Below are 16,335 nucleotides of genomic sequence, written 5' to 3'. Positions count from 1 at the left end.
ATGTAAAAACCAAGATAGTGTGAGGAAGAGGGAGAGAATGGTTTACTTAAGTTGAAAGAAATGAAACCCTATATTATTGATGTTTACTTCAGACCTAAAATGGCCATGTTTGAAGAGTTTACTCTTCACAGTTTCTCGAAAAGTGTCCATAATTCTCCATGTCTTAGGTTTATCAGTAAGCTTGCTTTGGAAAAAGTGTTTCATGTACAGAATTAAAAGTTAGGATCAAAAGAACTGACAGCGTATTCTCTGCTGTTTAGATAGATGAGCAGTGGCTCAACAATTGGAGCAATGGACAGAAGTGATGGCTGAGAGGTCAAGTTTTGTGGAAAGGTGTTACCTTGAGAACCAGTTGTGAATGAAGATGAATGGGCAAATTGGTTATGTGAAACAGCCGTATTTAAAGCTCTTGAAGTTCTGGATTATGATTGGAATCTTAAACACTCATAGATAATTAATTTGTTTGCAGTAAATTTAACAGATGTGCTGAATTCATGAGGCTCATACAAATGGGATTCTTTGTTGCTTATAAATTCAATGTACAGTTAAGATTTCACTAGTTGGAGTTACATCCATCCTACATAATAAAATGTTACATGTCATAGTCTCAGTAAGGTGACCAGCAAGTTGATATGAAGAAAAACACTCGTGATCATTACGTTTTGGATATCCATTTATTGTAAATGCAGTTGTTGACCATTTCCTCATATCTTATACTTCCGAAGGACTAACAAACTAAATTATATTTTAGTTCTATACTTGTAAAAGTTTAAAAAGCTTGGGGCTTGATATTAAAAAAGGAATACTCTTTGGTGTGTCACTCTTAACATCACTTTGTTCCCTAGGCCTGGTCTAGTCAGAACTTACTAATTTCCTGTTGTCATTTTGTAATCAATTTTCAACTTGAATAGTCTGATTCTTTGGAAATGAACACAGAGAAGGATCATTCCTACAGATTGAGACAGTTGTACAAGGTTCAAGAGGGCAGCTTGTTCAATTACAACATGGGAATCATAGACCTTGCTATGCCCTTAGACAGTGGTTATTTATTTCAGGTCCTCAGATTTAGTTCCCTAGGGATTTGGGATGTGCTTAAACTCAAAATCTTAACCAGCTATCTTGCTCTAGTTCCCTGAAGCTAACACCATGTAAGCTAAGTAATTTTCAAATGGGAGGTGCTCCATGCAATACACGAAACCAAGACTTAACATGACTTACTCTCTGTCAGAAGCTTCAAACGTTCCACAATTCCTAAACATTTTTCCCGTGGTAACATTACCAACTCTCTTTTTTCTGGCTGTTTACTCAGACCATAATTTGGTCAAAGCTGCTGTTTTTGGCCCGTCGTTCACGCTTGTTCGCGTTCATGCCAACAAACTTGAAACCAAAAAAGGCAAGCTACCGTAAACTTTGGGTGTGAACATTTATTTTCATAATGTAGCTGAAATTCTTGTTATTTTAACACATTTCAAACAAGAATGCCCAACAGAGCAAAAGAGAGAACAGTGAGAGATAAACACGTAGGTTGGAATCAAAACTAACGCGGTAAAATGTCTGTCTAGTCTGCTTATGTGTGTTTGAAGAGCCCTTCGAATTATCCAACTTCCGCAAGATTACTAACTACGTGAGTTTTCCACACCAAAAAAAACATGTTTTCCCCTTATTATTCGAACTTTGCTGTGACTTTTTGCCATAAACAGCCCAACCGTTTCTTGATCTTTTGACACCGTCTACACGTAAGGCAAGGAAGATAAACTACACAGATAACGACACGAACTCGAAACTTTTCGCCACGTAGACCGCCATTATTTTGGTTTCTGCTTATGGCGGGCCAGCGGATACGCTCATAAGAGATCTCAAAATCGCGCACGCGCAGACAGAATGCCCCTGTGCTTGGGTTACCATATTTTCTTAACTAAAGTGCTCCGCGCGCACGCGCCTTCTGCGCGCGCGGAGCTCCGCTATTTGAGATTATGTGCTGCCTTACAGAATGCGCTAGATATTTTCGCTTAATGTTTGATAAAAGTAATATTTACTGTGTCTATAAAGTTGATGTCATGACCCACTTATTACAATTTTCATGTTATCTTCAGCAATAAATGATTGCAAAAATGGTCGGTGAGCATGAACACTCAATGCTGACGTTCGTTAGATAGTCAAGCAAAGAACTTCGCTTGCGCCGCTGTTTTCAGTAAAACCTTTTTTGCGACTCGGGGCTAAATCACGTGACTATTGCTGCTTTTGCCATCTTTTTATCCACTTTACATACAAACGTACATACATACACTTCATTACGACTCCTCTATGCGGGGCTATTTTGCCGTAATATATTTTAAAAACACAATAATCAAATTACATAAAAGCTAAAATATTCACATTCTTTTACGAATACAAATATTTACATGTGTTACGCAGGTATAAAAATATCATTCAGATTATGAAAAAAATGTTTCCAAGAATTTGGGCAGCAGCTTTCCTTTTAAAACTTGAGATATTGTAAGTCGCCCCAATGTTATCTGGAAGTAAGTTGTATTTTCTTGCCCCACGAGAGGCGAAAGAGCGTTGATCAGTTTTATAATCTGCATTTATAGGTACTAAGTTTAATTGTGCCTTATTTCTAGTGCTACGTCCTGGTACACTTAATCCATCATGAGATAAAATGGAAAGATAAGATGGCACCTGATTTATTCTACACTTTTGAACCATAATAGCAGTATTTAATCAGAGTTTCTGATGGACGCTTATATTAGCCAACCGAGGGATTTGCGCGCAGCAGAAACATGATCGAATTTTTGAGACCGAACATAATTCGGCAGGCAAACTTCTGGATAAGTTAAAGTTTGAAAATGTTTTTGCTGGAGGTATTACCCTATACCTTAGAACACTAGAACAGTCTGCTAAAAATAAGGACATTGATTATTAATATAAGAGTTTTGTTGTCAAGTCCTTTACAACCGGAGAGGGCTTCATGTTCTTTCTCAATTAATTATACTGAGGTAAAGACAACCGAGTGTCGTGTTAATTGCGAAACTCCAAAAACAACAATAGCTAAAACAATAGAAAGAATGACATATCATTGTTTCCTGCAAGGGTTGCGAACCAATGGCGAGTAACCTTTGGATCAGCTGCTACACTACTGACAACAAGGAGCTTAGGATTGTCTTGGTTGATTAAAAGAGAGTTTGTTGATCACTGTTAAGGTCAGAAATGGCAACTCTGGTGGACGGAAGAGTGCCAAAAGCATCAGGGTGTCATCTACATAGCTCATAGCTTCGCAAGTTTTTGGTTCTGAGAAAACGTCGTTTACATACAACGTGAACAAAACTGGATAGAGAATGGACCCCTGGGCCACACCCACTGTCAAGGGAAGGGGTCAGATAGGGCACTGTCTATGCTGACCACTTGCTTGCCTGATCAGTAATAATTAACTTTCAAACCAGGAGTGAAGCCTCGATAATAAGTTGTCATGTCGGATGCCGTCGAAAACCTTTGACAAACAGAGCAGCACAACAAGCGATATACGTTTATCGTCAATATGCTTAAAGAGCTGGTCCGTGTAAATGCAGGAAGGCGGTTTCAGTGGAATGTAACTTTCTATTTCTACTCTGTAAGCCGGATATCTTTCCATTTTTATCGAGATAGTCCATAAACTGCGAGTGAGCAGCCCTCTCGCATATCTTTGACATTATAGGTAAAAGGGATATACGGCGGGTATTTTCGGGCTCATTTAGTTTGGGATGACAGTAGCTGACTTCCACGCCTGCGAAAAGCAATTTGATGCAAACGAGGCATTAATGAAGTTAGTAATGAAAGGCAGGGTTGCCGGTAGACTGTCTTTAAGCACTCTGGCAGATACTTTATCATGCCAAGGTGCCTTATTAGATGAAGGGGGTAGTTTGTAAAGAAACTGTGGTGGTGCGTCGGTGGGCACGTAGTATACAAAAATTTGGTTTTATCAAAGGAGTTGATAATGTAAATTGGCCACCGTACAGAGATTCTAAAAGCTGACGTTTCGAGCGTTAGCCCTTCGCTCTGTTCTGTCACAGCTAGAAACTCAAATTTATTCAGATCTTGGAGATCGTCCGTTATTGGCTCCACTCGCTCGACTGACTCCGTCGTGATAATCCATACTCTTCACACAAAACCTTGGTTTGAGCAGCTGCAGCCTCCCAGACGCAGAAATCGTTAAACCTGTTCGCGTGGACCACAGGATATTCTACAGTGGTCAGCGGTTGCTCTCTGTTAAGAAGGCAATGCTTTATAATTTTCCAGATGGAGATTGTATTACCATTAGCCAATATCAGAAAATAGCATAATACTCTTTGTTTGTCCCTCCAAAATTTTGCATAAGCATTGTTTTTATTTTCTCTTGGGACTTAAATTGGAACAATGCTTATGCAAAATTTGGAGGGACACTTAAAGAGTATTATGGTATTTTTTATATTGGCTAATAGCCCTTCAATTCTTTGATATCACTCACGTGATAATACGGCCATGTTGGTGCCAAAACAATAGAAAAATGTAGATCAAGTTTTGCATAATAATAGAGTCAAATTCCCAAAGGACTTTTTAGCTATTGTTCTTTCCACATTATTGCCGCCGTGACGTCATGTGCAATCAAAGAATAGTTCAAAGCGAACATACTCCTTTTCAGCTATTCTTACTTACCGCTTAACTTCCTGTCTAAAAAATCGGATGACGTTCCAGTTTAGCTTGTCATTTGTTTCACGTGCCTTTAATTTTTATGCCAGGTATTACGAGTTATATCATCAATATTGTTTGATTCCAGGTTTGTTGAACGGATTCGAGCGTGACTTGATTTTTATGCGTTTAATAGGCCATTTTACAGTTGTTTTCTCAGTGACCTAGCCTATGAATGGCTGCGAGGTTGCCGGTGACCTTGTATTGATACAGACTTCGCCGCTTTTCTCGTGTAAATTGTGTTGTAAGTTGTAATTCTAATTAGTCATTATTATCATTAGAAAAGCACAAAGGTTTGTATCAAAGCAGGGTCACCGGCAGCCGCGCGTCCATACTTAGGCCAAGCAACGTAGCTACAACTGTCTATTGGAGCATGCTCCTTCAGCTTGTCGAGGAATAACTTATTGAATACATCAACTTTCTCATTAAAATCGTCGAAAATATTAGCAATGAGAAAAGCGACACGCTCCTGGTAAAAATAAAAAATGGCCGGGGATTCGGAGCTTTGAGTTTTAGTGTAACCACCACCAAGCAATGATCGGCAACTGCCGAGATATTTACATAGCACTTAGCAATGAAGTTCACGTTTGTTGTAAGCGCCAAAGCAATAAGAATCTTAGATGTATCGGATCTCCCCGTAGGTTTTGTAAAAAGTTTCAAAGGATTAAATAAATTACATAGGTCCATCAAAGCTCGACCCTCAGGATGAGAAGAGTCCAGAAAAACGTCTGCATTTACGTCGCCAATTATTATGATTTCCATTCCTAGGAGGATAAACAACAAACCATGTTGTGGAGGGCTGAACTTCGTCTGAACATGTCAACATATCCACGACGGAACTCGTTTTGATTGTTGGCATAAACATTTGTACCATAGGATAAACAAAATCACTACAGTCTTCTTAATTGTAGTCATTGTTGAAGGGAAAAAATTCTTCATTTTAAAGAAATCCATAAGTTATGAGTCTGTACACTGCTGCTGTGGTGATTGAAACCAAGGCTGTGATTGGTTGATTCAAACTACAACTTTGAATGTGATTGGCTGATTTAAACTACAACTTTGACTGCGATAACAACTTAGCAAGTGAATTAGTGGAAAATAGGAGTTTTTTTAAACCAATCACGATCGAGGAAATCGTTATTTTTGGGATTACAGCATTTACGCTATTACCTGAGATATTTCTGCAAATTTATTGGCTGAGAGGAGAGGAATTTTAGCTTAACTTGAAACACATACATATGAAAATTACAGTTACTATGGTAACCAAAAACACTAGAAACTCTCTATTAAAAAAATGTCAAAACTCCGCAGAAGTCTACTACATATACAAAATTGAAAACTGTCCTAAAAATCATTTGAAAATTCAGTATGATGACCAAAATCACGAAATAATGTCGTCGCGCGAGTTACGAAAAAATGGCGGAAAGATTTCCAGATTTTGAAATTCAGGAGAGTCAAGAACTAAAAGAAAATTCGTAAAACCAAAACTACGCTTTCACCCTGATACTCTCATTTCCGAAAGCATGGTTTCTTTCGAGAATTCACCGTTCGAATTCCCGTTGCTTCCTTCATCGCGCTTTTTAGATCCCTTAGTTTTGGCCTTCGGCATCGTCAGGAGCCCATCTGGAGCGTGCAACTTCCATACAGCGTCTGTGAAACGGCGTTTTCACAAGTAGGTTTATTTTTAGACTAGCCCTTCCCGGGAATTAGATCAAAAAACAAAGGCAGTTCCGGTTCGGTGACCCTATGACGTCAGCTTAATTTCTTGTAATTGGTCATCGGGCTCCTGTGGGAGTCTCATTCGCGGGAAATTCAATCTAAAAATAAATCGGTCTGTGAAAACGCCGTTACACGAACACAGTAGAGTTGTAGGGTCCGCGTCATGGGTTCCTGGCATCGTAAAGTTATTGCATCCAGTGCTTCCAAAACTCGATCTGAGCGAGTGGAGCGGCGGCGGGACGATGTGTAAATTCGAGTCAATTATCTATGTAAGGAACGGTTCATTTTTGATGTGATAGGGAGCTCTTGGGATTTGGGGGAGAGTCATTTGGAATATGTATGCCTCCCCTTTCCCCCCCCCCCCCCCAGCCACTGGAACTTTTCTTGCATGGTCCCCCCTCATCAGGCCTCCGCCTCCCCCACCAAATAATAACCACCACTGTCACCAAAAATGTTACACTTTGTATTTTGAAACAACGATGAAATGATATATGAAATGGATCATATATGAACTGCGGATATGAAATCAAGTGAAGCTATGATCTTCGCAGTTATGAACACAATTTTTGTAATTGCGTAAAGAAGCCTGAAAAATTCAGCACTTCAACAAGGTTTAATAGCTCAGTTGGTTGGAGCGTCGCACAGGTATTGCGAGGTCACGGGTTCAAACCTCGTTGAAGTGCTGAATTTTTCAGGCTTCTTTACGCAATTGCAAAAATTGCGTTCATAACTGCGAGGATCATAGCTTCACTTGACTTTGTATTTTAAACATTGTTTAACCCTCTAACCCCCGAGGGGTTCCCCATTGACGAGTAAAATCGTCTGGCGTTAAACAGAGTAAAAACTATAAGTGCCATTTGGCACTCTCGGGGCTGAAAGGGTTAACATATCAAATATTACATTTGAATTATAATATTGCACTATTGACTTCATTTCAACTGTTGTAGCTGACGTCAGATCATGACAATTTCGTTTTGATTATAACGCATTCTTGAAACGTACTTGCTCTAGAGGGAATATTTACAAAATGTACATAAAGCTACTTTTTTGGCAATCTAATCTCAACTCAAAAGAAAGAAAAGTGAATCTCAGCTCGTCTAGTTATTGCTCGTCCTGAACGTGTTGCAACTGGTCGCTCATCTGCGTCTTCCACATCTGCAGCAATGAATGCTAGAATTGCATCATCTTGGTTTTATTGCCAACCCCAAAGGAAAAAGAGCAATCTACTATATGTCCATCATGATGGAAGCGCACTCAAGAATGCGAACGGATCGACAAAGTGATGACTCCTTCAAAACACGATTTGTGGCTGAAAGCTCCAGGTACTATGATTTTTTGGTGGGAAAAGAGGGTATTTATCAAAGGGCAGATTGTTGTCCTGAGAGAGAGAGGGGAAGTTTTTAACGCCAGAATACCAGTTAAAGCCAGGAGATAAACAAACCCTTAACTATGTGTATACAAAACAGAAAGAGGCCTTTGAGAAGCTGGATGTTCTTTTGAAAAACCTTAAAGATCGCGACTCCACGCTTTTCCAGACCAATGGTATCAATCTAAAGAAGGGCGAGGAATTTCAACACAATTTTAACGTGAAACACATTGCCAGCATTGAAGAGAAGCGGAAAAGGTTTCACAGGAAACAGACGCCCTCTCAGACAGGCAGAAGACTTTTGAACGCATTTTTAAAGGACTACGTGGAACGTACACATCAAAGAAACGAAAAATTGAAGAAAATCGTCGAAAATCAAAGGACAGAAAACGTAAATGATTTGAAAACAATATCCGACGTGTTTATCATATCTCCGTTGCTAATCCCCTGGCCAGAGAACTTCCCCGTTGTCCTCTTAACCCCCTTCCCTGATAGTCCCTGAGACCTGCATTAAAGTGGAAAATGTAGCAATGCTTCTCTTTGGACGGGATACTCAGTTCATCGGTCACCTCCTACAAGCAAATTATTTTACTAACGCGCCAAGGAGCAGGAGGCTCACCAATCTTGAGCCGAATGTTACGGACAGGGTGTACTGTATTCTCTATCCTGACGAATATTGCAACCAAAGCACAGGTGAAGGGGAACAAGAAGAGGAAGATGAGGAAAAGGGAGGAGGAGAAAAATAGCAGCGAAGAGGAAGAGAGCAGCAAAGAGGAAGAAGAGTATAACAGAAGGAAGAAGAGGACGAGCAAGAGGAAGGAGGTATTTTATCGGAGTGAACGTCCACTGATTTCCTCTGTGTTTTCTTCAGAACCCGCGTCAATAAGTGATATTGGGCAACGGAAAAATGCTTTCATAAGCATGCAGTGGCATTCTGGAACCTAGTATTTCAAAAATATCGTACCATATAGCAAGAACTTTTTGTGATAGTTTCCGGTCATATTTCGACTTTAATGTATCCAATTCACACCAAAGCTAAATCATATTTGTAAAGCTGTTTTGTCAAACACGGTTAAAATTGATTTTTTTTTTCCTGGAAGCTGCTTAAACTGATGTTTGTTGACTGCAAAGTTATAGCACAATGAAAACGCAAATCCATGCTCCCATTTAACCCTCTTCTGAGATGTTGTTGTTACCATTGTGTTAAACCTGTTTTTAATAACTAAACATGTCTTGCTGGCGTGAGTGTGGCATTAACAGTATGACTAAATGCGATCCCAGTTCAGAAGTTGCAACCACAATTCATGAATATATAAATAAAAAACCTGTTACTGTTAAGGCGATGTTACTTTTAAAAACTTTATAGCTTTTTTGTCATGTAAACTTAATTTGCTGAGAATTATTTTGGAACTGATTTATCATATGTTTAGCATATTTTTATATTTCGTGAATAAACCAGAAGAATTTTTCATCAATTGAAAACCTTTTCCACCCTAGTTTTATTTTGCCCGACGCCCTCCCCAACCTTTTCCTTTATCTTTTTGGCTGCCTCCGCCCCCCCCTCCCTTTAGAGCCTTTTTTCTTTTCGCAAAAATGAACCGTCCCTAAGAAGAGCCCTCACTTTATCGGTCAACAGGTAATTAACTAGTACATTTCATACGTTTTGAGATCTAATCTCCCTGCACCGGAAAAACGCTCCAAAGTGTATGTGGCTTTATTTCTCAAAACTCAAATTTCGTCGAATGAGGCACACGTTTCCAGTTCGTTTACAGCGAGTTTTCCTCCTTTTCTTGCCCAATAATGTCGGGCAAAAAAACGTGTCGAGGAATTTTTATTGTTTACCTCCTTCGAAACTAATGAGTATTTAAGCAAAGTTAATACGTGTTTTATAAAAATTAAAGTCTAACAGCGTGTAAAAAACAAACCAGACAATTATCAAAATTCCCCGACAAGGTTTTTTTTTATTATCAAGGTGTAAAGAAAAGGTAGCGGTGTCGTTCGCTTTGTCTGGTTAAATTCTGACTGGAAACAAACTCAATTTGTAAAAGTACATACTTTTGGAAAATGATCGCTATTTTGCGAAAGGTTGTCATTTCTTGCCTTAAATCAGCTAATAACCGGAATCTACAAGTCCTTAGCTTTCAGAAAATATATACTTTATTGGGGTTTTTATGAAATGCGTGACCATGAAGCAGCGACGACGCGAGGTTGACGTTTCGGGTATACTGATACCTTAAATGCATTCACATCTACACAACATAATTTGTCATCATAGTTTACCGAATCGAAAGCCATACATAAGTTCATGTTGTTGGTTGACCAGTCTAGTAGCTGGACAGGCTCCCGGCTGACTGGGTGTTATCATGTTGATGCCTGTCCATCCTCAGTTAAGAATGCATGTAATATCATTGAATTTTACCAAGAAACCAGGACATGATGTCCATCTTTTCAGTATTTCTTTGCGGACCCGGCCAGCAGATAGGTAGCACGATGGCGATTTTGTGAGCGTTCGCAACCGGTTTTCTTTGGGTTTTGCTCGGCTTTGTTGTGCATTTTTCTGCTGGTTGAGCGAATATTCCGGGTAAATTGGTCGAGGAGTTTTAATTCTCAGTAATTCTAGCACTGCTTTTCTAAAGCGACCATCCCTGTAACAGTAAACAAGCGGATTAAATAACGAATTTGACTGGGACGCTATTACTCGTATTTTCAATCTCAAAATTTCACGGGAAGCGGTGAAAAAAAGTCGGATACTGCCCATTACACCAGGTAAAATATGCGATGCTAAAAGTGACACGGTTATCAAGGCAGTAGTCTTGGCAACTCTGGCTTGGAGTTTTGCTTGAACAAGGGCGGTCACTTGAGTTGTTGGAGCGGTCGTTCGCTCCCGCAGTGTCAAGTATATCAAAAAGTAGCAGTATGTCATGGCAGTGAATGCGGTAAAGACAATGCCAATTCTGTAGATACCGTAGTAAACAAAAACCGATTCTATTTTCTTGATGCTTATTATAGCTAATAGAACTGTTGTCAGAACCGCTGCTGTCCAACAAATTGTTGCCAGATATTTAAGACGATGTTTGGTCACAATTACTTTGTAGTTCTTCCAATTTCTTACGGCCACGTTTCTGACCCAGGCAAGAAACCAGGACATGATGCCGATCTTCTCAGTATTTCTTTGCGGACCCGGCCAGCAGATAGGTAGCACGATGGCGATTTTGTGAGCGATCGCGACCGGTTTTCTTTGGGTTTGGCTCGGCTTTGTTGTGCATTCTTCTGCTGGTTAAGGGAATATTCAGGGTAAATAAGTCGAGGAGTTTTAATTCTCAGTAATTCTAGCACTGCTTTTCTGAAGCGACCGTCCCTGTAACAGTAAACAAGCGGATTAAATAACGAATTTAACTGGGACGCTATTCCTAGTATTTTCAATCTCAAAATTTCACGGGAAGCGGGGAAAATAAGTCGGATACTGGCCATTACACCAGGTAAAATATGCGATGCTAAAAGTGACACGGTTATCAAGGCAGTAGTCTTGGCAACTCTGGCTTGGAGTTTTGCTTGAACAAGGGCGGTCACTTGAGTTGTTGGAGCGGTCGTTCGCTCCCGCAGTGTCAAGTATATCAAAAAGTAGCAGTATGTCATGGCAGTGAATGCGGTAAAGACAATGCCAATTCTGTAGATACCGTAGTAAACAAAAACCGATTCTATTTTCTTGATGCTTATTATAGCTAATAGAACTGTTGTCAGAACCGCTGCTGTCCAACAAATTTTTGCCTGATATTTAAGACGATGTTTGGTCACAATTACTTTGTAGTTCTTCCAATTTCTTACGGCCACGTTTCTGACCCAGGCAAGAAACCAGGACATGATGTCGATCTTTTCAGTATTTCTTTGCGGACCCGGCCAGCAGATAGGTAGCACGATGGCGATTTTGTGAGCGATCGCGACCGATTTTCTTTGGGTTTGGCTCGGCTTTGTTGTGCATTTTTCTGCTGGTTAAGGGAATATTCAGGGTAAATAAATCGAGGAGTTTTAATTCTCAGTAATTCTAGCACTGCTTTTCTGAAGCGACCATCCCTGTAACAGTAAACAAGCGGATTAAACAACGAATTTAACTGGGACGCTATTACTCGTATTGTAAATGTCAATATTTGACGGGAAGCGGGGAAAATAAGTCGGATACTGCCCATCACACCAGGTAAAATCAACGATGCTAAAAGTGACACGGTTATCAAGGCAGTTGTTTTGGCAACTCTGGCTTGGAGTTTTGCTTGAACAAGGGCGGTCACTTGAGTTGTTGGAGTGGTCGTTCGCTTGCGCAGTGTCAAGTATATCAAAACGTAGCAGTATGTGATGGCAGTGAATGTGGTAAAGACAATGACAATTCTGTAGATAATCAAGGGGTAAACAGCCACTGATTCTATTTTCTTTATAGTTATTATAGCTCCTGGAACTGTAGTCAGAACGGCTGCTGTCCAACAAATTTTTGCCAGGCATTTAAGACGACGTTTGGTCACAATTACTTTGTAGTCCTTCCATTTTCTTACGGCCACGTTCCTATCCCAGGCAACCGTCGCCAGATGGTAGAGAGATGAAAACTGCATACATGCCATTGCGTTTATAATTATTGCTTGTAGAACGCAAACTCGCTCAAATGAAATTTGTCCGGAAATCAGTAAAACTTCAATCACCAAAATTGGGAATATGATAACACCTGTCAGAAGGTCGGCAATTGCCATACTAGACAGCGAAATGTAATAGTTTTGTTGCAGTTCTTTCCTCCGTCTCACGACTATTATCACTGATGCGTTCAACAGCACGATGATGAGTTGTGGAATCATTGGAATAGCTACCAGGATCCATGCAAATATCGGCTGGTTTGAGTAAAAACTTAAGTCTGACTCTTCCCAGCAGAAAGAAGCGGAATTTAAATTTGTAAGATTTTCAGAGATTCTTCTCGTTTTGTTGGGATTCATTGTAATTGAATGCTTGCCGTAAAACCACGGCAACAATCGTACAGTTAACAGAATATAACTCCTTTTGACATGCGATCTCCTCCCGCTTTTATAAGAAATTAGACTTTCTGTGATCTTACGTTCATCAAACCAGAACCGAAGTTGCACAACTTGAATGCAAAATACAAAATGCTCGATTTAAACTGTCCACTTTTCGCTAAAAATTATGTGGCCGCTTGAAAAAATTCAAAGGAAATGGCCAAGAGTTTTTTAAATGAATCAGGAAGTAAATTATTTAAAAGCGTTCATTTTGTTTCGGAAAGACAACGGAACAAATTTTGGTTCCTGAAGTAACATATAATTAGTGACTGATCAGAGAAATGCCGTCTCCTGTTATTACTTAATTGTCTTGATGCTTTCGTATTTATTAGAGATTATGTGCTGGCTTACAGAAGGCGCGAGATATTTTCGCTTAATGTTTGATAAAAGTAATATTTACCGTTTCAATAAAGTTAATGTTATGAACCACTTATTAAAATGTCCGTGTTTTTTTAGCAATAAATGATTGCAAAAATGGCCAATGAGCATTAACACTCAATGCTGGCGTTCGTTAGATAGTCAAGTAAGGAAGTTCGCTTGCGCCAGTGTTTTCAGTAAAACGTTTTTTTGCGACTTGGGGCTAAATCACGTGACTATTGCTGCTTTTGCCATCTTTTTATCCACTTTACATACAAACGTACATACGTACACTTTATTATCATATGGCCCGTACGGCCCCGCGCGCGCTTTCATTGCAAAACTATTGAGAAAATGCCCGTATGAGGGCCGTACGCGATGGCGCGAGCAGGGGCGGAAAAAGCCGTCCGGTCTTGCTAGGATCGCGTACGGCCCTCATACGGGGATTTTCTCAATAGTTTTGCAATGAAAGCGCGCGCGAGATGCGAACTAAAACAACTTTTCGGTCAAAATGAGCGACGTAAGTGAACATTCCGAATTTTGTTACCCGAAAAAAAAAAAAAGGAAAAGCGCGGTGGTCATATGATAAAATGCTTATTGACTGAGTTAGGTCCGGCCGGACGGGAAAATATTTGGCCCTCGGTCGGTCATGGCGCACGGACCTCGCTGCGCTCGGTCCGTACGCCATGACCTCGGGCCAAATATTTTCCCGTCCGGCCCTCCCACTCAGTCAATAAGTACATATTACGACTCCTCTATGCGGGGCTATTTTGCCTTAATATATTTTAAAAAAACAGAATAATCAAATTACATAAAAGCGAAAATATTCACATTTCTTTAAGAATAGAAATATTTACATGAGTTACGCGGGTATAAAAATATCATTCAGATTATTACAAAAATGTTTCCAAGAACTTGGGCAGCAGCTTTTCTTTTAAAACTTGAGGTATTGAAAGTCGCCTGAATTTTATCTGGAAGTAAGTTGTATTTTCTTGCCCCACGAAAGGCGAAAGAGTGTTGACCAGTTGATAATCTGCATTTATAGGTACTAAGTTAAATTGTGCCTTATTTCAGGTGCTACGTCCTGATACACTTAATCTATCATGAGAAAAATTGGAAAGATAAGGTTACGCCTGATTTATTCTTCCCTTTTGAACCACAATAACACTATTTAATTGGAGTTTCTGATGAACGCTCACATTGGCCAACCAAGGGATTTGCGCGCAGCAGAGACATGATCGAATTTTTGAGACCGAAGATAATTCGGCAGGCAAAGTTCCGGATAAGTTAAAGTTTGCAAATGTTTTTGCTGGAGTTATTACCCTATACCTTAGAACACTACAACAGTATTTACATCTACACAACATAATTTGTCATCATAGTTTACCGAATTGGAAGGTATGCATAAGTTGATGTTGTTGTTTGACCAGTCTAGTAGCTTGACAGGCTCCCGGCTGACTGGGTGTTATCATGTTGATGCTTGTCCTTCATCAGTTTGGAAAGCATGTAATATCATTGAATTTTACCAAGAAACCAGGACATGATGTCCGTCTTTTCAGTATTTCTTTGCGGACCCGGCCAGCAGATAGGTAGCACGATGGCGATTTTGTGAGCGATCGCGACCGGTTTTCTTTGGGTTTTGCTTGGCTTTGTTGTGCATTTTTCTGCTGGTTAAGGGTATATTTTGGGTACGTTAGTCGAGGAGTTTTAATTCTCAGTAATTCTAGCACTGCTTTTCTGAAGCGACCATCCCTGTAACAGTAAACAAGCGGAAATAAATAACGAATTTAACTGGGACGCCATTCCTACTATTTTCAATCTCAAGATTTCACGGGAAGCACTGATTCTGTTTTCTTCAGAGATATTATAGTCCCTTGAACTGTTGTCAGAACCACTGCTGTCCAAACAATTTTTGCCAGGTATTTAAGACGACGTTTGGTCACAATTACTTTGTAGTCCTTCCATTTTCTTACGGCCACGTTCCTGTCCCAGACAACCGCCGCCAGATAGTAGAGAAATGAAAACTGCATACATGTCATTACGTTTATATTTATTGCTAGTAGAACGTAAACTTGCTCAAATGCACTTCATTCGAGTCTTACGTGGGTCTTAACCAAGGATGCTGTTCTTCGCAAAGCAAGTTATCCTTCTTACTACAGATACGGTTTACTCTTTTCGCTGGAAAGGCCTTTCCACCTTATATTGTTAAGCCTTCTTTTATCAAGTGATGTGGAAGTAAATCCTGGTCCTGTCCTAACCAGAAGTAAGTCAAAAGCACCCTCTTCCTTAACAACATCTATATGTCAGGGATTGAAACTTTGTCATTGGAATATTCAACATCTCACTGACAGCAAGTTCGAAGAGATAAAAGTCATGTTCTTGAAGGAACTCAAAGACTTCGATGTAGTTTATTTCACTGAGATTTTTTGTACCAGCAAAATACTGGACTCATTTTATTATATTCCTGGCTATGCACTTTACAGAAAAGACAGACTTCGTAGAAAGGGCGGAGGGATTTTGGGTTTTGTAAACAACATGATAGTTGCCAAAAGAAGGCCTGACCTTGAATCACTTTGGTTAGAAGTTTGCCCCTACAAGCTAAGCGTTCACTTTTTATTCGAGGCATCTATCGACCACCCTCGTACCAAAGTGCAGATGACAAGAGATTAGCAAAAAATATTGAGAATGTCTTTCTCAAGAATAAGGAAATTATTTTATTGGGTGATTTTAATGTCGACTACTTAACCTCCACTAAATTCAAGAAACACCCGCTTATAAAAACACTTTATGATTTGCATCTGGTCCAGCTCGTTAACGCAATTACCAGGCCTTTGTCAGACACTTGTTTAGATCACATTTGGAGCAGTCATCCTGAGCGAATGAACACCATCAGAACAATATCATCCGGTTTGTCTGATCATCTTCCTATTGTTGGAATAAGGACATTTAAGCGTGAGACTAAAAATGGAAAAGAACATACGACTATAACCTACAAGGCAAATGAATAATGCCTTGAAAAGATGCCCTTTGGGATTCTGCTTTCATCTTTGAAGACTCTAATGATGTCCTTGATGCATGGTATAAAATCTTTGAAGATGTTGTAAACACACATCTGCCACTTAAACACAAACGGGTTAAAAGGAA

At 39.8% G+C, this 16,335-nt stretch overlaps 1 long non-coding RNA gene across 1 annotated transcript in view; it reads left to right on the top strand.

Annotated features, from left to right (window-relative positions):
* The window catches only part of LOC138026439 (uncharacterized), a 2,469-nt gene extending 1,661 nt beyond the window's left edge, over nucleotides 1-808 (top strand). Inside the window, exon 2 of the long non-coding RNA XR_011127263.1 lies at nucleotides 261-808. This is a non-coding gene — a long non-coding RNA (uncharacterized lncRNA). The remainder of the gene's footprint in view (nucleotides 1-260) is intronic.
* The last annotated feature ends 15,527 nt before the right edge of the window (nucleotides 809-16,335 follow it).

This window comes from Montipora capricornis, chromosome 12 (genome assembly GCF_036669925.1).
Source record: "Montipora capricornis isolate CH-2021 chromosome 12, ASM3666992v2, whole genome shotgun sequence".
Taxonomy (NCBI): Eukaryota; Metazoa; Cnidaria; class Anthozoa; order Scleractinia; family Acroporidae; genus Montipora; species Montipora capricornis.
The sequence above is the reverse complement of the archived record's forward strand: the minus strand, read 5'-3'. Positions and strand labels throughout refer to the sequence as shown.